Source organism: Suncus etruscus, chromosome 8 (genome assembly GCF_024139225.1).
Source record: "Suncus etruscus isolate mSunEtr1 chromosome 8, mSunEtr1.pri.cur, whole genome shotgun sequence".
Taxonomy (NCBI): domain Eukaryota; kingdom Metazoa; phylum Chordata; class Mammalia; order Eulipotyphla; family Soricidae; genus Suncus; species Suncus etruscus.
The window spans coordinates 82,677,748-82,702,243 of record NC_064855.1 but is presented as its reverse complement, the minus strand read 5'-3'; the positions used below and the strand labels follow the sequence as shown (position 1 = coordinate 82,702,243).

The window sequence follows — 24,496 nt, the reverse complement described above, 5'->3', positions numbered from 1 at the left end:
AGAGAACGAAAGATTTCAAATTTAAAAATATAAACTGAGACATCATCTGTTGCATGTTTACTGTTAAAGGATTCTTATTAAAAGTGAAAGAAAGCCTTGCACCAAGGAAGGTTCAAGGTTTAGGGTGCCCAGACTCCGGTGAGGAGAGAGGTCCCTAAGGAACCCGGGCCATGAGTGCCTGGGGTCCAGGGAAGTCCAATACCTGAATCAGAGACCACAAACCTTCAGGGATGCAAATGGAAATGCAGGTTTATCGAATCACAGAGTGCTCTGGGTCCACCATAGATTCCTGACGCACTAGTTTTCAGTCTCTAGTGAGACACCGAGCATTCAAACATATAACTATTTAAAGGAAATCAATGGTAATGAGCACACAAATCAAAACATTTCATAGGTTACATGTAAGTGTTACAGTTTGAAATTTCCAATAAATATCTCAGGAAAAGGCATGATTCCAGTCCCTTCACGACATCATTAATTCCAGCCCGCATCCTGATGCTATTTTTGTGATATGCGTAGGATCTCATCCTGAAGGTATTTTTGTGATATGGGTAGAACCTCCAGGTGGTCTTTAGGTTGTACTGATTTGGACTGGGAGGGGCCCATGTCAGCAGGACAGAGGTGTCCCATGTGACCAGGATGGAAGTACTGAACAAGCTTGTGAGCTGTTGGGAGGAGGGAGTCTGGGGTCCCATGATTCTACCTCGGCCAAGCCAATGACAGTAGCAAGAATAGCATTAAACTAGATGTTATCCTATTCTATTCCTATTGGGCCATTTATTTTTTCTTTCTTTCTTTCTTCTTTCTTTCTTTTTTTCTTTCTTCTTTCTTATTTTTCTTCTTTCTTTCTCTTTATTCCTTCTTTTTCTTTCTTCTTTCTTATTTTTCTTTCTTTCTTCTTTCTTTCTTTCTTTCTTTCTTTCTTCCTTCCTTCCTTCCTTCCTTCCTTCCTTCCTTCCTTCCTTCCTTCCTTCCTTCCTTCCTTCCTTCCTTCCTTTCTTTCTTCCTTCCTTCCTTCCTTCCTTCCTTCCTTCCTTCCTTCCTTCCTTCCTTCTTTCTCTTTCTTCTTTCTTTCTTTCTTTCTTCTTTCTTTCTTTCTTCTTTCTTTTCTTTTTTCTTTCTTTCTTCCTTTCTTTCTTTCTTTCTTTCTTTCTTTCTTTCTTTCTTTCTTTTTCTTTCTCTTTCTTTCTTTCTTTCTTTCTTTCTTTCTTTCTTTTTTTTTCTTCTTTCTTTCTTTCTTTCCTTTCTTTATTTTTTGTGACTGTGCAATTATTCCTCCCTAATCTTCAAGGGCCATCTGCAATGTGATGTTGGAATATAAGATAGTCAGTTAGTTCCACCTCCCTCCCTCCCTCCCTTCAAGGTGTCTCTAGGATGTTACGCAAGATGTCCTTGCATTGGAATGTCCTTGGGATTTACAGCCTGGTTCCAGGAATCAGCTGTCTCCTTGGGCCTAGTCGTTCTTACCTTGAAATTGCAGCCTATGACTAAATTTGCAATCCCATCTATTACTAAAAAATCACTATTCCTATTAGAAACTACTTGAGAAAATAAAATTACTGGGGCCGGGAAGGTGGTGCTAGAGGTAAGGTGTTTGTCTTGCAAGAGCTACCGTAGGACAGACTGCGGTTCGATCCCCCAGCGTCCCATATAGTCCCCAAGCCAGGTGCGACTTCTGAGCACATAGCCAGGAGTAACTCCTGAGCATCAAACGGGTGTGGCCCAAAAACCGAAAAAAAAAAAAAGAAAATTACTTAAGAACACGCTATGTCGTGCTCGCTTCGGCAGCACATATACTAAAATTGGAACGATACAGAGAAGATTAGCATGGCCCCTGCACAAGGATGACACGCAAATTCGTGAAGCGTTCCATATTTTTAAACAAAAAAAAAATAAAAATAAAAAAAGAAAAAAAAAAGAACATGCTATGTCAAAATTATCCATTCCGGGACTGGAGAGATAGCATGGAGGTAAGGCATTTGCCTTTCATGCAGAAAGTCATCCATTCAAATCCCGGTGTCCCATATGGTCCCCTGTGCCTCCCAGGAGCAATTTCTGAGCATGGAGCCAGGAGTAAACCCTGAGCACTTACGGGTGTGACCCAAAAACCACACACACAAAAAAATATATCCATTCCAACATTCTAAATGAATAGTCACATTTCATTCTAACAGCAATACTATAATGCTATTATCCCCTTTCCCAGATGTGGAAACCAAACAGAGTGGTACAATACTTACCATTGGTTTTAGGTATCATATAAGCTTTCTATATCTTGTTTAAAACAAACACAATCAAAAACCCAAATGCATAAAACACATTTAAGAAATAATACATTTTATAACCCACATAGTTTAGGAGAAAATATAGAACAGAAAAATAGGCAAGACACTACTTAGCATGATAAGGAAAGTATGGTAGTATATGAAAGGAGAGAAAGTTAGCACTCCCCTTAAAAAAGATAAGAAAACTAACTGATAAGGAAAGTATATAAAACTTCATTCCTCAATATCTCAGAAATATTTCTATAAAAATTTCACATTTTTGAGCCTTGAAACTTTCAGTTTCTAGACATTTAATGAACAGTTAGAAAATAAAGTGAAATATCCCTCCCAGTTTTAACAGATATAGTTTTTTATGTAGAATTTTTAAAATCATTTTTAAAATATCATTAGACATTAATCAGATACATTAATAGGATTTTAGCATTATGCAATATATATTTGCACATTTTCTCTGAAGTATACTCAATACATTTAATATAACATTGTAATAAATTTTAAAGTAGATATATTATTAAATTTATTAAGATTTGAAAATTGAGCAAAAATTGAGAATAGTATTTCCTTGGAACAAGGTAATTGTCTTGCTTGTGGTTTGAAAATTTACAGTAGACATGGTCCTTTGAGTACCCCCAAGAGTGACTCCTGAAGTGGCAGGTGTGACCCCAAAAGACAAATGAAACAATATAGTATCTCAAATAGTATTAGCAAGTTCTATGGAAACTTAAAAATGTCTCTATATTTGAAAATGTATCATGGTGTGAATGTATAGCTGGTTTTGTCATTCACTGCTCAATTATTCTAATAATTTATGTATCCTGATAGATTCATATATGTATTTTTATTTAACTATTTTTAAATACTATGGGTTTCTGCTTTCCTGCGTGAGGCAGTCGAGAATGATCCCAGCAATCATAATCTCCTCATGGCTCATCAGCAAGATAGGAAAGCCAGAGGAATGCTGTTGCTCCACTTCATTTTGCAGCCACATGTATCTTCTAGCCCATGAAACCACAACCACAACACATATGAAAAAACCACACTACAAGCGTGTCAATGGGGAAACAGCACAGGCCACCACCAGCTCTGATGTCCTGAAAAGTGCCAACCACCTAGTTAACCTCTCAGGTAAGGAGCGTAAAGAAGAAATATGGAGGATGTTCATAGAACTCAAAGAAAGCATAATCGAGTTGAAAAAACCACATATAAGAATTAAGAGGCTATGAAGATAGAAATCAGAAGACTCCAAACTGAAACAACAGGTCTGAAAAACACAATAGAAAAAATGAAAACCTCAATGGAATGCCTCTCCAACAGAGTAACAGCAGCTGAGGATAGAATCAGTGAACTGGAAGACGAGATGCTTAACAACTCCATACAACAGAAGCGATTGGAAAATAGCCTTAAATCAAATGATCAGACAATAAATACTACTGTTACAAGTTTGTTCATAATACATATTTTTTCCAAGTTGTTTATGATTGAGTTGCAGTCATACAATATACAATAACCTTCACCAATCAGCATTTCCCATGACAAATATTCCCAGTTCCTCTACAACTCACCCACACCTACCTACCTTTGGGGCAGGCATTCTTCCTTCCTATCTCACTCTCTCTCTCTCTCTGCTCCTCTTCTCTCTCTTTTTGTATACTGTGGTTTGCTTGTGTGCTAATTAAAGGATACCATGTATATCACTGTCTCCCCTTTCAGTATTCAGTATATGTCCAAAATGATCAGTACAAACCATCACTGTTACTGTGGACCATTCACTACTCTAACTGTATTCACTATTCTTTGTGGCAAGCTTCCAAACATGGACTGTTCTTCTTGATACTCTTCTCTGTTGTCTCTGGAATTTATACCTTTCTGTCTAATATTTTTATTATGCCCCTAAAATGAGTTAGATTATTCTATGTATCTCCCTCAGACTCATTTCAATGAACACAATAATCTCCATATCCATCCATGTATAAAAAAATACCATGACTTCATTTTTTCTAACAGCTGCATAGTATTCCATTGTGTCATATAGCAATGTTTCTTTAGCTACTCATCTATTTTTGAGCACGTGATTGTTTCTAGATACTGTAATGAACGTAGTAATACAGACAGCTGTTCTGCCTGGTGCTTTTCAGTTTCAAGAGTATATTCCTAGGAATGGTATTGCTAGATTATATGTTGGGAACAAATATAATTTGTAATACTTTATGTACAATATGCACAAATGATCATTGATATTACATCAATAAACAGACAATGTTCCAATGGTACTAAATTCCAACAAATTTTGTTATGCAATACACTAAGCATATAATAAATACTGGATGCAATATGATAGAAGATGACTGTCCTCTTTAACAGTATTTTCTAAAATAAAATTTTAAAATAACAAATGTATGTGACAAATGTTGAGATTATTAAAATTTATTAGAGTACTTTTAATACAAAACTGCTATTTGAACAAAGATTTGAGGTAAAGACTATAAATTCAAATTTTTGAGAAGGATCTCAAACATAGCAAAAGCAAAGCAAATCCTCATGGGTGAGATCCAGTTCAGCTTACAGAAACAGAAAAGTTGTTTTCAAGACTGCAATATAGAAAGCAAAGAAATAGTCATCGGAAATGAGATTAAGAAAATAGTTTGGACTGGGGTAGGAGAGATCGCACAGTGGATAGGGCATTTACCTTGCATGACACCAATGAAGTTTCAATCCCTGGCATCCCATATGGCCCTAGAAGTCTGCTAGGAGTGATTTTGAACACAGAGCCAGGAGCAATCTTTGAGAACCATGGGTATAACCCCTTAAAATATTAATATATTTTGGGGAACAATATATATCTCTAGCTTCTAATCTATTTAAGTGGTTAAAAAATTTCAGGAGTCTGAGAAGTGTAATGGAATCTGAAATAATTTTGGGGGTACATACCCATTTGCACTCAAAATTTACTCTGGTTCTGTGAATATGTTTTACTCTTGCAAAGCTTGGGGTACAATATGGGGTAATAAAAATTGAAAATGAGAATACAAAGCAAATGCCTTGTGCATAGTGCTATCTCTTTGGCCATAAAATGTATTTTAAGTAACTGTCTACTAATTTGTTTATAATTAGGTTAGATTATTTATTTTATTATATCTATTAGATTTTTATTTAAAATATGTATATAACATTTTATTAAAGTTATCAGAGAATATGACTTATAGGCATGATTGAAAGAAATTTGAGTATGGAAATAATTGAAACAAGATTTTCTATTTTTTTTAATATAATTTTTATTTTGATCATAGTGTCTTACATATTGTTGACAATAACATTTTAGGTACATATTTACATAAAATCAGGGGGGATTCCCATCACCAAATTGTCCTCCCTACACCTCCGTTTTTGTCCTACCTCCCATTTCCTCTTCCCTCACCCCCAGGGCGGCTAGAATATGTGGTCCCCTCTGTATCCAACCCACTACCTAGTAGTCTTGCACCTGTTTGGTCTTGATGCCTCCTTTATCTCCCCCTCTAACTGTAGGCAGGACTAGCTAGTTCAAATTGCATGGTTTTGCCGGAAAAAGAGAAGATATATAAACTGGGGTAAGAGTCTAATACTCCAAAAATGGGTGGAATCCTTCTAGAGGCTCTCATCATCGATTTGGGAGATGAAGGAGAAAAAGAAGGTGAAACACTCCACCAGTACCAAAAAAAAAAAAAAAGTGTCAATTATCCAGTGAGGACTCCAGCTATATCGATAAGCACCACAAAAAATAGACGGAAAAAAAAAAAGAAAGAAACAAAAACAAACAAACCAAAAACACGCCATGGTCTTGAAATAAGAAACATGGCATAGCACATAACGAAAAAAGAGAAAAGAAGAGAAAAAAAATAAGTATATTTGGGGACAACGATTTCAATAATCACACCCAAACAGAGAAATCGACCAAAATAGATAGGTAAATAAAAATAATAACAATAATAAATGAAGGTAAAAATATATATATATATATATATATATATATATATATATATATATATATATATATATATATAAAATGACCAAGGTTTTGTGCTTTTTGTATTTTTGTTTTTTCCCCTCCTGCCCTGGCACAGTAAATATTGGGGTCATTCGAAAAGGAATTCACTTGGCCTAAGAAATATGGGGTTTTTCCGTCCTTGGAGTATACTGTCATGGGATCAGCTCTAGACTTTGCTCAGGATCATTTATTCTCCCGATGGTGCTTTTTTTGGTGTGTGGAAGACTACTGCTCTGTCCAGGGTGATCCAATCAGAGCTCTGTGTTTAGAGGTCTCAGTATCTGCACAGATCCTGAGGTGGGACTTATGATGAAGTCAGTCTTTGTGGTTCTAGAGGTTCTGTTACCTCAGTGTCATTTTAATCCATCTTCTGTGGTTGGTGATCTTGGTCTTTGCACTGAACCTAGGATGGCATCTAGGATAGCGTCTTTCTTTGTGCTTCCAGAAGCCCCATTCTGTTGCAGTTGTCTCTGTCAGACCTTTGGGACTGGGGATCATTATTATTGTGCAAGTCATAGTTCAAACCCTAAACTAGGGCTTTTTTATTGGTCCCAAGATGTATACTGTCTGGTCGTGGTTCTAGTAGCCAGTCATCTGTAAGTCACGATCTTGGCTTTTGGACCTACCAAAGGGTGCCGAGTCTTCTGGTTTTGTCTTGTCGTTAGCTGGTAAGGTATGCTAATCTGCTCTCAGGTCAAGTTGTTCACGTTTTCCTCAATGTCAGGATATCATGTTAGAGCTGGCCCTTGTTGTTGACCCCGCAGTATTAAGGCTGTCCCAGATGGAGTTTGTTTCCTGCCCCTGATGTGAAGAGCTGTGCCAATTCTATGTCTGGGATCCAGGGTTCAAGGCTGGATGAATGGTATCTAATCACCTGAGGTCTAAGTTGATTCCACATGACATATTTTTCAAGGTAGGAGATATCCCTGTATTGTAAACAACTATGAGTTCCCATCTCTAGTAGATAAGAGCTCTTTTTTTTTATATGTAAGATTTCCCCTTTATTTAGTGTGTCTTTGCAGGGGGAAGTGGTGCCACATTATATTGTCGGTGTAGTTGGGGCTGGACAGAGGGGATAACAGACACAGGTCACATACCCAAAAATGATAAAAAAAAATGATAAATAAAAATGTATGTGCTCGCAAATGTATATGTAGGACCAACATTTAAAAAAATAAATAAATAAATTTAAGAAAAGAAAAGAAAAAAAAGAAGTAAAATGAGTTAGCGAAGTTTTTAAAGGACCAAAGTGGTGCAAAAGACTACCTTACATTTGGGGGAGAGCAGGTAACGAGGTGGTGTATTACAGGTCCTATGCCTATGTTGGAAGTACGGTTTTTCCCATTGTCTTTTGGGTTTTTCTTGTGATGTATGGGTTCCCAGGCATCTTCCTATCACACCCCCTGACCTTCTTCAGGTTGGTAAAAGTTTGCGGCAAGGAGGTCTTGAAAGAGTTCTTGCATTGCGGATACTTTTGGACCTAGGTCCAGTTTCAAGAAACAGTCCACGTTAGGGGGAGTTGGTAGGGAGGGCCTCACAGCATGAGTCCGCAGGGGAGTTGGCTGTCATTTCTTGCCCAGGACGAGGTGTGGGTTTGACTGGGTGTCCCTTCTCTTGGGTGCTGGGTACTGGTTCGTTGGCAAACCACTGACTCCAATGGAAACATCCTATATCACTATGCATTAATGCCTCTATCTTACTATATTTAAAATAACCTCTCAGCTTTTCTGTCCACAGGCGTTCTTGGATACAAAGGGCGGACAAGCTAAGATAGCAGCTCGGGATATCACACGAGATACCATACCTAGTTTGCACTACGAGATGACCCCGAGAAAACTCTTTAACATACACTTTATCTCTAGGTTTACCTTCTTTTAGGGTTTCAAGCACGGGACCAGTCAGACCACCGAAGCAGTAACAGCGACGTACAGACTCAAAGATTTTCTATTTTTATAGAATTCATTAAAAATAGACATAATACAGAATTATGAAAACAAAATTAAAAACAAAATTCAATTAAGTTTTTTTATGTAATCAGAAAAGATGTGGAACTTGGGGCCAGAACAATAGCACAGTGGTAGGGTATTTGCCTTGCACTAGATTGACCCAGGATGGTCCATGTTCAATCCTCTGGTGTCCCATATGGTCCCCCAAACCAGGAGTGATTTCTAAGCACATAGTCAGGAGTAACCTCTAAGTATCACCGGGTATGGCCCCCCCAAACAAAAAAATAACAACAAAAAGATTTGGAATTCAATAGATTAAATGACAATCTGACAGGCAGTATGCAATATAGCATGTCAATACAGGCTATTTGTGGTATTTGAATTGTTTGTGCATATTTATTGCTTGTGTATATGTATTTTGAATATGTATAAGATCACATAAAGGCACAAATTCTCTCCCATTTTTTTTCAGATAACAAATAAAATGAAGTTTTATCTTATGTATATTCTGTTCCCCTTTTTATTTACATATAACCTATAGCTCTTAAACAATGCTAAGACAGGTACTATTTTCCAGGTGTTGTTAACATTTTAGCTGGAGCAGAGTTCAAATGATTTGGTTTGATGAGGCTAAGTGGCAGAGACAAATCTTGAACCCACATGCTGACACCATACAAAATGTTCTTTCTACTTTGTTAAGGAGTTGTTTAGTGTTTAGCTGTCTACTTTAATCTATTCTACACTCTTTTATAACCCTGATCTTCAAGCATACAAAATTCTGAAATAAATAATAATACATCTGACATTAAATGTAGCTGTAAATCGGATATACTTCTTTGACAGAAAGAAGAAAAAATGTAAAGGAGTCACTTGTAGATATTTAGCACCATATATCAAGTAAAACTGTACAATTCCAAAAGCTGATCTATTTTTTATCCTTTAGAAACAAACAAAACACTGTTGAAGACAGCTCAGTCACTGAATCCTCAAGATTCAAAATATTCTAAATGATAATAGTGAAGAATGGAAAGCAGAGTTTACAGTCACAATTTACTAGTGTAGGCAACTGTAAAAATCACTTAATACCTTTTTCAGACAGGAAGTTTGGCAGGAGCTTTCCTTTCCACCAACAAATTTGTCTCCTGGCAGTAGTGATTTGTAGCAGCTGCTGCAAATTGGTAATAATTTGAGATCATTCCATTGCACAGGTGTGGGAAACCTAGCATTTAAGAGGTTTATAAACTCTGTACTGCACTTACTTGTAATGAACAAGTTCTGCAACTATTTTTTTTTATAACTTTTATTGTTATTTCTGAACTTAGAGGTCACTTTTTTCAGGGTCAATAGGACTAGTCCAATAAAGTTGCTTGCAGATCTATATAACCCCACACATATACAATAGAGGATAGATGAGCATAAAATATGTTTTCTTTATTCAGGTTTACCTGCTTCCTTGAATAGTTCAGAAGAGTTGGGAAGTTGAAGAGACCTGCCCACCTTCTTCAAGGTTAGTATCAGGCACATATACTTTTGTTATATTAATATTTCTTTTGAGATAGATTTCCATTATGACTAGAGGAAAGTTATATTTTTAAATATCTTCACATTCCCATCCTTACAGGTTGGCAATACATATAAACAAACCTATTCTTTGCACTATCATACTATTATTGCAACTGTAGTGCCTTTTCTTAAATCATGCATATTGTTTATCAGATTGTCACTTAATCTATTGATTTCCAGCATCTTATCTGATCACATAAAACAGAACCCTTTTAATTATTATAATATCCTCCCAATTTTATCATTTATGTGTGATTTTGTGGTAACTATAGCATTACATATTAAAACACTGTAATGGAATACATAGTGATAGAATCTTTGGACTTAATTGCCCTATATCCAAATATTGACTTTACAATATCATGCATATGAGTACAAATATTTTTATAAATTATTTTTATTAAGTTATAAAATACATCTTACTTATATTGATTTATAGAGAACATGGTTAGGAAAATAAAACACAAAAAAAAGCAAGACTGATTCTCTAAGAGGAATCTGATGTTAATGTTTAATCTACCAGATTAAGGTATCTTAAACTTTTGCCTTCAATCATGGATCAGAAATAACTACTCAAATAGAATACCATTAGTATTTGGACACATTTAGATACCAGTTAATGTTTATAAACATTTTCACATTGCTGTTACTGTCATGAATTATTCTCTCCTGTGGCATTTAAGTCATTTCCCCTATGGTTATTGACTCTGCCATTAGCAATTTTCACACATTTTGATTTCACAATGTTCCACTGTAATTGGCAAACATACAGAATGGATATAATATTTTGGACAGTTCGCTCTAGCAGATTTCAGAGTCAAGCATGATATTTACAAGTTTATTCACTAATCCTAATGTGATGGGTAGTATTCAAATTATAGATTCTATGTTTTATATTCAAATGTCATATTGAGTATTATTTTTAGGCAAATAGTAAGACATAAAATTATTAATGATAAGTTATTTTAACTCTTTATTTTACTTCTATTTTTTATTATAGGATTACAGATTACAGGATTAACAATTGTTAAGCCAGGTTTTGAAAGATCACTTTACACCTTAATATCACCTGAAGATAAATTTAATTACTTTAGTTATTTTGAAGTCTTTACTAAGAAGCAGAGATCATATTAAATGTCATTAAATATCTTGAGTTTATTAAATACATTTTTTGCATGTTTTGGCCACACCCATGATGCTCAGGGGTTACTCCTAGTTATGCGCTCAGAAATCACTACTGGCTTAGAGGACCATATGGGATGCCAGGGATCGAACCAGGTCCATCCTGGGTCAGCCATTTGCAAGGCAAATGCCCTACCACTGCATTATCACTACGGCGCTTATTAAATACATTTTTTTTTGTTTTTCTAGGCCACACCCGTTCGATGCTCAGGGGTTACTCCTGGCTGTCTGCTCAGAAATAGCTCCTGGCAGGCACGGGGGACCATATGGGACACCGGGATTCGAACCAACCACCTTTGGTCCTGGATCGGCTGCTTGCAAGGCAAACACCGCTGTGCTATCTCTCCGGGCCAACTTCTTTCAGTTTTAATTGACTTAACTCCAGAGTTGCAAGTAAAGTCAAACATCATTTACCGACACATACCGTATTTTCCAGCATATAAAATGACTGGGTGTATAAGACGACCCCCTAATTTTGCAGTTAAAACATAGGTTTAGGGGCCCGGAGAGATAGCACAGCGACGTTTGCCTTGCAAGCAGCCGATCCAGGACCAAAGGTGGTTGGTTCGAATCCCGGTGTCCCATATGGTCCCCCGTGCCTGCCAGGAGCTGTTTCTGAGCAGACAGCCAGGAATAACCCCTGAGCACCGCCGGGTGTGGCCCAAAAACCAAAAAAAAAAAAAAAAAAAACCCAACAAAACAAAACAAAAAAACAAACAAACAAACAAAAAAAACATAGGTTTAGGCCTATATTCACTGTATCAGACAGAATGTTCCTGTGCTGCAACTGTATGTACCACAGTGAGCCAATCACAACAAGCAAAGGTTCAAAGGTAATACTGTATAAACTTCCTCTCTGACTCTGGCCAATCTGAGCAGGCTTTTTACAGTGTGGATTCGGGTCCAAAACATTGTCTAATTTGCATGCATAAAAAGCCTGCTTGGATTGGCTGAGTTAGAGAGGCTCTCCGAGCAGCCTTGCAGTGATTGGTCCCTTATCATAGGCACCTTTTTTGGCAATTGCCTTTTGGCGTCAGTTAATTTCCCCCACTACATGAACCAAACAACACCCCATCCTCAGTCCCTAGCACTGAACCAGCAACACAGTTAGCTGGGTTTTGCCAGAAGTGGCCCCCAGATCTCCTGAGTACTGTTTGGGAGCCCCCAAGAAAGAGATTTGGAAACTCTGCGGCCTAATTTTTTTGTTTTGTTTAATGGCATATTGAAACATTTTTCAGAATATACTCGGCATATAAGACGACGCCCAATTTTCTGTTAACTTTTTTTTTTTGTTTTAAAAGTCATCTTATACGCTGGAAAATATGGTATATATTTTGTTTATTGGACCACGCCAGCGGTGTTCAGGGGTTACTCCTAGCAAAGTAGGAGGACCATAAGAGATGCCAGGAATCGGGGCCGGAGAGATAGCATGGAGGTAAGGCGTTTGCCTTTCATGCAGGAGGTCATCGGTTCGAATCCCGGCGCCCCATATGGTCCCCTGTGCCTGCCAGGAGCAATTTCTGAGCCTGGAGCCAGGAATAACCCCTGAGCACTGCCAGGTGTGACCCAAAAACCAAAAAAAAAAAAAAAAAAAAAAAAAAAAAAAAAAAAAAAAAAAAAGAGATGCCAGGAATCGAACCCGAGTCTATACATTTTTTTTCAAAAATGTTATAGTCTTAATATTGGATATTTAAATTGCATACATATTAGCAATTTGAATGTTGCTACAGGTTGCAAAGGTTGCTACAGCTCCTTTGTTGATTTTGTAAAATATAGCATATATTTTTTCTCTTTTATGTGGGATAGTTTTGTTGGTATGTCTTCCATTTTATTTATCTTTTCTTATAACATGATTAATTTTTAGCTAATTCTAAGTAACATATTTATTTGGTGTATATATGTATGCAAATACATAAACATATAGTCTCTCAGACATTGCAGTTTCTGAAATGTAATTATTATAAATGCTTTTTATATCTAGAATACAGTTTTTCCCCCCCTGAGACCCAGGGTCTTTATTAGCAATCCCCTAACTATACCCTGGGGTGATGAACAGGTGGTCTTAAGCCCAATCCAACAGATGCTTCTATACAAAGTGCTTCTGACCAATGAGGTTACAAGCATATCCCTAATAGGATGGGAACCCTGTTAATCAACAAAAACCAATTACACAGAGGCTCATCTACAACAAACACTTAGTAATTTTTTCAGACAATGACTTAATGATCCATTGTAAGATTATAACAATTATCTGAGTGCAAAGCCAGGAGTAAAGCCTGAGCGCTACAAGGTGTGAGCCCAACAACAATAACAACAACAAAAAATTATTGAAAAAGTTCACTAATGGGTTTAATCCACAAGTTATGGCTTATATTAAGCAAGACAATATGCACGAGAAAAAAATCAATTCAAAAATGTCTTTATTCTTTTAAAATTTCCCAAAAGTAATGAAATTTCTACTTTGGTGGTGGAAACATGTTTTATGACTTCCTATTATCATTAGTGTGAAAACTGGCATTTTTGTAATTTTCATTAGTTACTAACTCTCCAACTTATTTTCATTTCAGCTAGAATATTCATATTATTGTGCTGATTTATATAGTTTAGGGTATAGTTGCAAGATAAACACTATTCTCTAGGTTCTCTTTCTTTGCAGGTTTATTTGGTTTTAGCATTAATAGTAGTTTTCTGTGGTTGTGCCAGTGGGTAGTAGTAGTTGTTCTTAGTTAATAAGTATTTAAACATGTTTAGTCTGACTACTCAAATCTCATTGATTTTTCAGTTTTTCTCATATCAAAAACAGATTATTTTTGGAATACTACTTTATATAACCTGGTCTGGAAAACCTTATCAAGCTAGTATATAAAGTAATCATAGATCCTACTTCATTTTCCTCTTACCGAGAGCACTGTAATTTTTAATTATGTCCAACAACTTAAAAATAATTACTTTGTGTATATAAAAAAATCAAACTCTATGCAGCCATAACAAAAGATGGGAATCAAGCTGTTGACTGCAATCTTGATGGAAAAGAAGTGAATCTTTGTTAAGTGAAATAAGTTAGCAGGAGAAAGGCACATCTAAAAAGGCCTCAATTATTGTGAGATATTAAGGAACAGAACAAGGGAAAGGAATATTTTAAATAGGCAAACAATTTGTCCTGTGTATAGTAATTATAAAGGCAAGGGAAAGACGAGAATGGTAGCAGAAATTTGAGGAGAAGGAACTGGCAAGACAAAAGGACATTTAATTAGGGGTCTGGATATTTTTTTTGTAGATTTGTAGGTAAGGTAATCCACATATCAAAGCCTCAAGAGTCAATACTAGTATCAGGAAGTAATCAAATGTATATTAAGCGAATTAAAGCACAACAACAGCAACATCTCAGGATGTAGTTTGGACAGAGGAAGGAAAATCTTGTTTATGGGGTGAGAGTTGCTGTACTTGTGGTGAGTTTGAAGTTAGAGTGTTGACTGACAGCTGTCATCAATAGCTTTGTAACTCATAGAAAATATTTAATAAATAAAATTAAAGAATACTAATGAGGCTGGAGGCAATGGCACAAGTGGTAGGGACTTTTGCCTTGCACATGCTAACCTAGGACGGGAACTGTGGGTTGATCCCCAGCATCTATAGGTCCCCAAGCCAGAAGTGATTTCTTTTTTTTTTTGGTGGGGAGGTCATACCCGGTAACACTTAGGGGTTACTCCTGGCTATGTGCTCAGAAATCGCTCCCTGGGGAATGGAACTGTGGTCCATCCTAGGCAAGCACAGGCAAGGCAGAAGTCTTACTGCTTGAGACACCACTCCCACCCCAAACAAGGAGCCATTTCTGAGCACATAGCCAAGAGTAAACCCTGAGTGTCACCTCAGGATATGCCCCCCCGAAAAAAGAATATTTTTGCAGATATTACACTGGGTAAGGATAGACATGTACTCCAATAAATCTGCATTTGATTTCAACACATGTAGCCTTGTTTAGGGTATAGTTATCGAAGTCTAGCACATCAAGTGTGGCCTTGGAGCCTCTGAGCACTACCAACATTGCCTCGTGATGCCTGAGCACTAAACCTTAACATTAATATTCATCTGCATACTAAACGTAGTGGGGTAAGGTGGGTAACTAAGGAATTGCCCTAATTCTTCTAGTTACACGTGGGATGTACTTCTCCTCACCCCCTAGCAAATAAAAGTAGATTGTCTCAAACTGGAATAATCTTATATGGTATATAATCAAGCAAGACAATCAATAATAACCAAGGTCCAAACTATCTAAAACCCCTTAGATTATGACTACAGAATGAAGTTATTATGTGCAACACTAGTAAGCCTGAAAGGGCCCAGTTAACTGCAAAAAAGAATATAGAACTTAGGTACTTATTATAACATTGTACCACTCAAATATTACACAGGTTTTCACCCCTAATGTAGGTTGATTTATCTCATTTAAAAATACATAGATTAAAACATTTAGTTTAGTTTTTTGCAATAGCTGACCACAAAATTTGACATTACATTGTCCAGGCAAGAAACTGGGAAAGGAGCCTTGGTTTTTATCTTTCTTGCAAAGCAATAACTAAGCCTGTCACAAATTCATAGAGAAAATAACAGAGATGCATGAGATGTCTGAGCAAGTTATAAAAGATATTTTATTACACAAATTAACGGCCAAAATAATATTGCATCAGTACTTTCTGACCCCATATAACAGGACCAGAATGTCTATGTAAGGACTGCTTGTACATATAGTGGAAAGTATATCATCAGGAAAGGAGCTGAGAGTATTAAGAAATTTATGATAATTTATATAGAGACTAACTGAAATGCTCTTCTCCCACACTAGAGAGACATTATCTTTATTACCTTGAAATGTAAGCAAATCTCTATGGAGAGGAAAGAGGAAATAGTCTCATTTTTATATCTTCAATGTGGTCAGGGAGGAAAATATCTCCATTGTAAATAAATTTACTTCAAAGGGAATCTTTGGTCTCTCTTCAAAGTTAAGTGTTCATACAAGTATTTCTGAAAAGATAGTACAACCGACATTGAGTTTTTTATTTTACTCCTTAAAATATGTAGGAAATATGTGAGAGATTTATAGAGACTTATCTTTCAACATCTGATTACCATTAACCTCTCTTTGTTCCAAGTGAAAATTCTTTATAGCTTCCTAAAAAAACTATAAAGATAAACATTGGTTAAGACTTTAAATCAGATTTTTAGTTTAAAGGAGTGTAATATGACGTCACCTCAAAGAATAATGCCACATAATGAACTTAACATTGAATTACAGTTCTTAAGTCTTAGAGAGCACTTGTCACAATTTAATTTATAGATAAACATGATGAAAGAGAGAGAGATTTGATAGTTGAACTCATTCTTTCTACTTAGGAGATCCAGATTCCATATCAGGTAATTCATGGTCACCTTCTGCATTGCCAGAAGTTAAATACATAAGAACAGTGCCCTTGAGAATGTCCCTCAAGGAATGGCTTGGCTAGATAACCAATTAAATAAATGATCACACTTGTCAAAGTATGTCTTTATCTGTTGGATGTGTAAAATAATAGAACTATAGATGTCTTCATTCAATTTATTTAATTGGATTAGAAACTCTAGAAAACTTGTTCCTTCCACTAATAGGAGGATAACAGAATCATTCATGATTTAAATTTATTTATTTATTATTTATTTATTTATTATTTATTTTTGTTTTTTGGGTCACACCTAGTGGCACTCAGGGGTTACGCCTGGTTCTCTGCTTAGAAATCACCCCTGCAGGCTTGGGGACCAGGATAGGATACCATGATTCTGTCATATTTGGTTGTATGCAAGGTAATTGCCATACCGCTATGCTAATTGCTCCAGCCCCTATTTAATTTTTTAAATTAGATATAAACAATTCAAAGTAGAACTAAGTCAAAATAACAAGATAGTTGCAATAGATATTTTATAAAAAAATTTTATGAAATAAAACACTATAAATATATACAGATGGGTTTCAAAAGAAGGAATTTAAGCATATATTTATTTCATCATTCCCTTAAAATGGTGACTCTCATTATCGAGATAATATTTCATAGCATTAATGATAAATTCAACTCAATATTTTTCAGTTTGTATTCATTTGTCACCTGTGAAAGAGGATAGAGGAGTCGAGTAACTTTGCACAAACTAGCAAAACTCTGGGGAATTATAGAAATTATTTTTAGGTACAGAATTTCAGATCACCTGGTTCAATTTTATAAGTTGACTAAGATTTGGTGCTTGGCTATGGGAGATGATTTTTCTATACACACAAAATATTATGAGATATTGTACTGAAGATGTAATGAACAATCATACATGGTATGTAGGTAAACGTTTTAGGCTTAGTTTTTATTTAGCAATAAATTATAAGTTTATATCCCTCTATTTTTTTTAAAGTATGCTTTAGAATTTTAAGTAACTTTCACCAACAAATTATTTGTAAGTTAATATTCTACAGAAGCAGCTTCAAACATAGCAATAATGAATTGAAACAGGTAGTGGTATGACTACAATATATGAAATTTAACAGAGACTACAGGAAATGCAGTAATATGTGAGAATGAACAACCCAGAAAATCGCAATAGCCACGAAAGATATTCAACTCAGCAACAAGAGCCAAAATGAATTTTTAAAAGGAGTTTCCAGGCATCCCAGCAGATAAATCTTTAGGGTAAAGATATTTTAAGTTTACAATTTTAGATGAAGCTTAAAATGTCAAATGTCGTACTTACAGTGTAATTGCTTTAAGTATAACATACTTAAGATCTTTAGGGCATCTCCCTTCTGATAAATTACACAGTTCCTGTTTAGAATGATTGTCAGCACAATGTTTCAATGCAATAAATCTTAATGACTCCACAATTGATTAATTGCTTGCCTAATTGTGAAAACTGAATTAAATAAATTAGGAGTAAGGAAAATCAATTTATCAGCCTCACAGTCCAATTAAGTTATAAAGTTGACAAATACAAGTTTCAAGTTTATGGGGGAAAAAATCATCACATGTCTCTTGGTGAGCACCACCTTTTATTTAATTAAAACCCAAGTTAAATTTCTTTTAGAAAAGTTTTCTTCAACAATCACAATAGAAAATTCAACTTGATTACGTTCTTTTAGCCCCAAAATCAATTATTTAAATTGTTTCTAATATTTATTTTCTCAATTTTTCCTTCCATTCCTGTTCAATTATGCATTCTATCCTATTCCCAAATCTGACAAATCAATATCTGCAAATTATTTTTGTTTTATTTTTTGTTTGTTTGTTTGAGGCATGCTCAGGGATTACTTCTGTGTACATAGGGCTTACTCTTGATAGTGCTTGGGGTATCATTTGGGACACTGGGAATAGAATGTGTTAGTTGCATTACAATCAAATGTCCTACCAACTACAATATCACTCTAGGCTCAAGAATTGCAAATATCAAAGCTATTATAACTAAATTTTATGTGAAATTTCTAGTGTACTTTCTATAAGCTCAATATAAAGTCAGTTTCGCAGTCATGCAGTACATATTCTACATGATCAAAAATTAAATTTATTTCATACATTTTTTTAAATACCATCAATGTCATTGTTCAGATGTCAAAAATACTATTCTGCCTAATATGGTCATTTCTATCCTTTATAGCCTAAGTTAATCTTCAGAAATTAATAAAAATACGTTAAGTAATTTTTATATTGTATTAATTATATTCTTCATACAGCTCTAGAAAATTTACATGTGATAAGTCATTTAGGTTTCACCAATATTTTGAGGTAAGTATAATTATTTTTATTTATTTAGTAATGAAAAAATTTAAGTGCAGAGAGGATAATACTGTATAACTGGTAAAAAAATAAAAAAGTGAATCTATTATTGGAATAACTAGATCCATAAAATATTTCATAAGACTCTGGCATGTTATTTTTTATTTTTGTATTTTTTGGCCACACCCAGTGATGCTCAGGGGTTATTCCTGACTATGAGTTCAAAAATTGCTCCTGGCTTGGGGATCATATGAGATGCTGGGGATCAAACCGCGATTTGTCCTAGGCTTGCGCCAGCAAGGCAGATGCTGTATCACTCCACACCAACCACCTCCAGCCCCCATGGCATGTTATTTTTTTATTTGTGTTTAATTAGGATAATGCAAGCAGTAGCTATATTAAAATATATATAATATATTAAAAATAGTCTTCCTGAATGCTATAAACTTATACATGTTACCTTTAAAAATTTTAAGAATCACTTAAGTGTTAAACTTTCCTATTATATGAAAAATTTTGCAAGTGCTGATATTCAAATGGAATTCAGAAGTACTTTTTCTTTTCTTAGCTTCAATTTCTACTAGCCTTACCTACTGTTAAATAGTTGTGTTATCTCTCTTACAAAATAATTCTTCTTGTGGGTATTTTTACATATAACTATATATTTTAATAAAAATCAGAAAAAAGTTTCAAAGAATAAGATGATGTAAATTGGCTTTGAAATATAGTCTTCAATAAAGAATATAGTATAGGAGTAAATCCAATATATTTTATATTTGTCTTTCAAATAGCCACCAGGATTTTCTTCATCTGTGGCACTTCAGCATAATATCATTACTAATGTTAAGAGAGAGTATAGTATAAAATCAAATTTCATCCACTATAATCAGCATATCACATAATTGGCAAATTTTTGCTTCAGTGGCTATGTGCCAATTAAAATTTTACTGTACATTTTTTACATGCATACTCAGCTCATATCTCAACTTCCATAAACCACTCATGAAATACAGGGAATTTTCAGGAGTCAATTAAGTCCTTTTTTGCTTCATTAAGTATAAATGCATTTCCCAATTCCTCATAAGTTTTATGGATATTTTTAACCAGGATTGGCTTTGTTGAGTTGTATTCAGAGTAGTCATTTTATGATATGAAATATGAGGAAGGATATTTATAGCAGTAAAAACTCCTTAGATATAATTTAAATGTATAAATTGAAAATTTTCCTAATGAATATTTACTTTATGATTTATGATATGTTAAGATTCTAGACTCCAGTATGTATTGTATAAACTGAATAATTCATTATTGTGTTCTGACATTTATTTGTCCTACTATAGAACATAATCTACAATGAAATCTACTTTGCCAACTTAAAGTGAACTCATATATACTGAAACAAATGGAGAATTACTCAATATCGGTATTTAGAAAAGCATTTAAATATCATAGTAAGACATTTTAAACACATAGCAATATAAATGCAATCTAATAAAAATATTTTAACCTGACAGCTCAAGATAATTATCCATGAAACTGTTCAAAATAGTGATTATCAAGTCCCACCTCATTATAAATAAATTGTTTGATAAGGTCATAACTTAGAGAAATCTTCAGTTTTAAGAATTTCTTGCTATTATTTAAATGAAAGGAATAGTTCTATTGATAAATGGTTACTTTATTGCTAGAACTAATAGCTTAAAAATTATAAATGATTAAAATTAAACAATTTTAAGAAGCAGAGGCCAATATAAAGTAGGATATTTCAGAAAGATAAATTTAATACAGATTATAGGGAGGCTAAACTCAAAGGAATCTACAAAGCTGAAATCAGAAGCTCATATCTGATGGAAGCAAATGGTCAAAGATTACAGGATTTGCCAATCATCAGTTTTTATGTTGTTGTAAGCAATATCCAAGTAAACTGTAAATAAACGCACACAGAAATACACATATGAGAACTCATCTCTCTAAAATAAGCTAAGATTAATTCAAGTCCTACAATTTGAGATTTCATGAATTTGAAACTTTGTGTTCTTATAACATGATTTTATTTAAAACTATTTAAATAAGATTTATCATTAAGGCACTTTGTTTCTTTATTTTATCCCTATCTTAAAATGTAAATATATTTAGTTGTTATCTAATTCAATTCAGAATTATACCCAATCATTAGCTAACTATCAAGTGTAAGAGTAGGCCCAGGCTCCAAAACTATGACCTAGAAAAATGCACGGCCTGGAATTAAATGATGCAGGAAATAACCCACACAGTGACAGGGGCAAGAATGTGCTTAAGGATTCCAACCTCAAGCCAGGAATCTCACCATACAATCCTTCTTCTCCTAAGAAGGAAAGCAGCTTAGTGGAAGAAGAATAAAGAACCCTAGCCTTCTTAAAACCCAGGTTTTTATTAGCAAGAACCAGACCTCACAAGGGATGGGGGGTGGGGGAATACTAAGTAGGGAGAGACCCTATAATCCCATCACCAGAACAGCATTCAGGGTTGGTTTAGGGAACTGCTCAGTAATACAACATCAAGTGTTTTGGTCTGGAAAATTTTACAAATAATGAATTTCTAGTACCTGTGTGCATAAGTGTTCTCATAAAATACTACTTATAGGAACTATAGAGCTAGTACAGTGAGTAAAATCCTTGTTTTGCACAAAGCTAATATGAATTTGCTCCCAGATATTCCATATAGCCTCTCAAACACTGTCAATTGTGATTCCTGACTACAGAGCCAGGAGTAACTCTTGAGCATTGCTGAATGTGGCCCAAAAGTAAAAAAAGACCAATAATTAATATAGTCATTATTAATTATTAAATTGTATCAATAAGTTATCAATAAAATAATAACATATCCAATTGATTATTTAATAAATTATTAAATCATATTAATAAATTAATTAAATTGAATAGAATATAGAAAACACTCAGTTTCACCTATTTTGCAAACATACAATAAGCGATTTTGAAACAACTAAACAAACTAAAATACCTATTCACATACTATAATGGCTAAACAAGCATGCAAGTTCTTCTGGATGTCTCATACATTTTCAGCTAACTAGTTTATTTGAAAAACCAAGTTGTTTTGTTGTTGTAGTTTGTTTTTCAATATAGTCTCAGGATTATTTATCTTTATAGGACCAAGATATTTGGAAGCTAAAAAAAAAGTTCTAATTCAACCATAAAACATCGGCCACCTCTAGCTGGTGAATTTTGAGCTAACTCTCTCTCCCTTTTTCTGGAACCCTTGGGTGGTTGCAGTGACAGGCCAGATACCAGCAGGAATAAAATGTGCTGCTTTCCCTCTTCTCTCTCTCTCTCTCTCTCTCTCTCCTCTCTCTCTCCTCTCTCTCTCTCTCCTCTCTCTCTCTCTCTCTCTCTCTCTCTCTCTCTCTCTTCTCTCTCTCTCTCTCTCTCTCTCTCCTCTCTCTCTCTCTCTCTCTCTCTCTTTTCTCTCTCAGTCCTGAGCAGAACACGGTCTATAAATTGAAGTCCCTAGATGGATACAATGCTTCAATTGGCAATTGGACCCCATGAGCCCTGGTGAGTCTTGCAGAACAGGGCCCTGACAGCTCAGAAGCTCTGGCAGACTTGGGCTTCTGCAGTGGGTTAAAAGATCTCCCAGGTTATTGGGAAGATAGAATCTTAGCTGCACCTCTTCTGTTAAAATGGAATAGAAACAATGCTTTGCTAAGCCCTACCAGCATCTATCATACCGGACTAAATGTGTCTTGGCTTCTATTGAACAGCTTTTGCATTTTGGTGTAGAGTTGTAGATGGTATTTTCCAGAAAAAGCTCCAGACGTGCTTTAAATATGTCTGTTAAATTAAACCCTGGTTGCCTGAAGAGAGCACCTTGGAGAGAAACTTTGAAGGGGGTTAAAGAAATAGTTTACAGGGTATTTAAATAGGAGACGTTCACAATTATTGAGCACTTGGGCAATTGTCGATTCCATTCTCTAGGTTTAGAAAGATGCAAATAGAAAGAGAATACTAGATATTAGAAAGAAGACCAAGAAAAAAAAAGAAAAAAAAAAAGAAAAGAAAGAAAGAAAGAGTTCAGTAGAGGTACCTGTAAGGGGATTTAAGAATAGATCAAATTATTGCTGCTTAAACTTTTAAAAGAATTTGGGACAAAAGAAACAAGGCCACCCTTGTGAGAAAATTCACCATCAATGTTTCCCATGCACATGCCCCTAAAAAGAGAGCTTTCCTCATATCCATGCTCCCAAAAAACGAGAGGTGACTTTATAGTGGAGATGGGTTCTCAGTCTAAAAAATTTGCCAGAGCCAATGATAAATCATTCACTGCCATCATTAAAGTAGAAAGACTAGCATCTCCTCTATATAGTTCACCATCCAGTCCATCAGATGAGGAAGGCATATATGATGAGATAGCTACCGCCTCTTTTGACTCTGAGTCTAAGAGCAACTCAGTAAATAAGTTCCCCCAAACTGATCACTGAACCTTAGTCCGAAATAAAACTTATGTTTAAAACTTTTATCTGTCCATGAGTGATCTATTCCACCTGAACCACATGTGCTTCTTCTTCGTTTCCCTATACATCTGGAGGAAAGTCAACTTCCATCTTATGAAGGCTTAAAAAAGACTCACTCATTAATTTTAGAAAGGCCTGTGCTTCAGAGTGACTTACTTTTCCCTACTGTTATGAATAAATTACAGGCTAAAGTAAAAGTGCACCTTGAATTCCACAGGATTTTCATGTGATTCCTAAGATCTGCCTAAGTCTTTCTCAATACATACAATGGAAAAATGGGAGGGGCTACTTTAACTTCCAAGTGGCAAGTAACAGCCCTTTAAATTTAAAAATGCATGAAAACAAGTTACGTGCTATTGTGATATTTTTTTCTTACAGACTATATTGTCTGTCTGCTCTGTTCATGGATATACATGCTATCTTAAGATAATTTTATTTCATGTCAATTTAATCACTAGATATCAAACTTAACTTGGACCTTAAGGAAGCTTTACCAACAAGTTTATAATTCTCTGAAGTTCATGATAATCTTAGTGAGTTTTTTAACATATATTTTTAAAAGTCCAAATTCTTATAAGATTTCTTCATCCTTCTCCTCCTCCTCCTCTTCTTCATCATCATCATCTTCTTTTTATCTTCTTTTTTCCTCTTCATTCTTCTTCATCTTCTTTTTCTCTTCTTTTTTTCTTCTTCTTCTAATAATAATAATTATTATTACATATTTTGGGAACATACTCAGCACTGATCAAGGATTAGTCCTGGCTCTTCTCTCAGAAATTACTCTTTGCAGGTTCAAAGGACAATATGGGATCCTGGAGAGTCTACCTATATCGACAGTGGCAGGGCAAACACCATATCAATTGTACTACTCTTATGACCCTAAAATAATAAGATTTTTAAAGATGAGTATCTTTTAGTTAATTCACAAGATAAAGCATTTTTTTCTGGTCAAATGTAATGATACTTATCCAAGGTTATTAGTAATCTATAGAATTAATTTAATGTTTTTTATTCAAGTATGTTTTAAAAGTCTTTAAAGAGAGTCAAGCAACTTATGTCCAATATTTTTTGAAAGATCAAAAACAACCTCATTAAGACTAAAAGTTAAACCTATAAGATATGGAAATAAGCAGTGTATACATACATTGTAAGTAAGAAAAATTATTATCTTGTGATATGCTTGTTAATAAAGGAATGGTGGCATTCTGTTA

General features: G+C 34.9%; 1 non-coding gene and 1 pseudogene across 1 annotated transcript; both read left to right on the top strand.

Moving 5' to 3' along the window:
• The first annotated feature begins 1,772 nt into the window (after positions 1–1,772).
• LOC126016860 (U6 spliceosomal RNA) lies at positions 1,773–1,879 on the top strand. The gene has a single exon (XR_007498546.1). It is a non-coding gene; the product is annotated as a U6 spliceosomal RNA (small nuclear RNA).
• A 538-nt stretch (positions 1,880–2,417) lies between these two features.
• LOC126016733 (uncharacterized) lies at positions 2,418–2,527 on the top strand (annotated as a pseudogene).
• Positions 2,528–24,496: the final 21,969 nt, after the last annotated feature.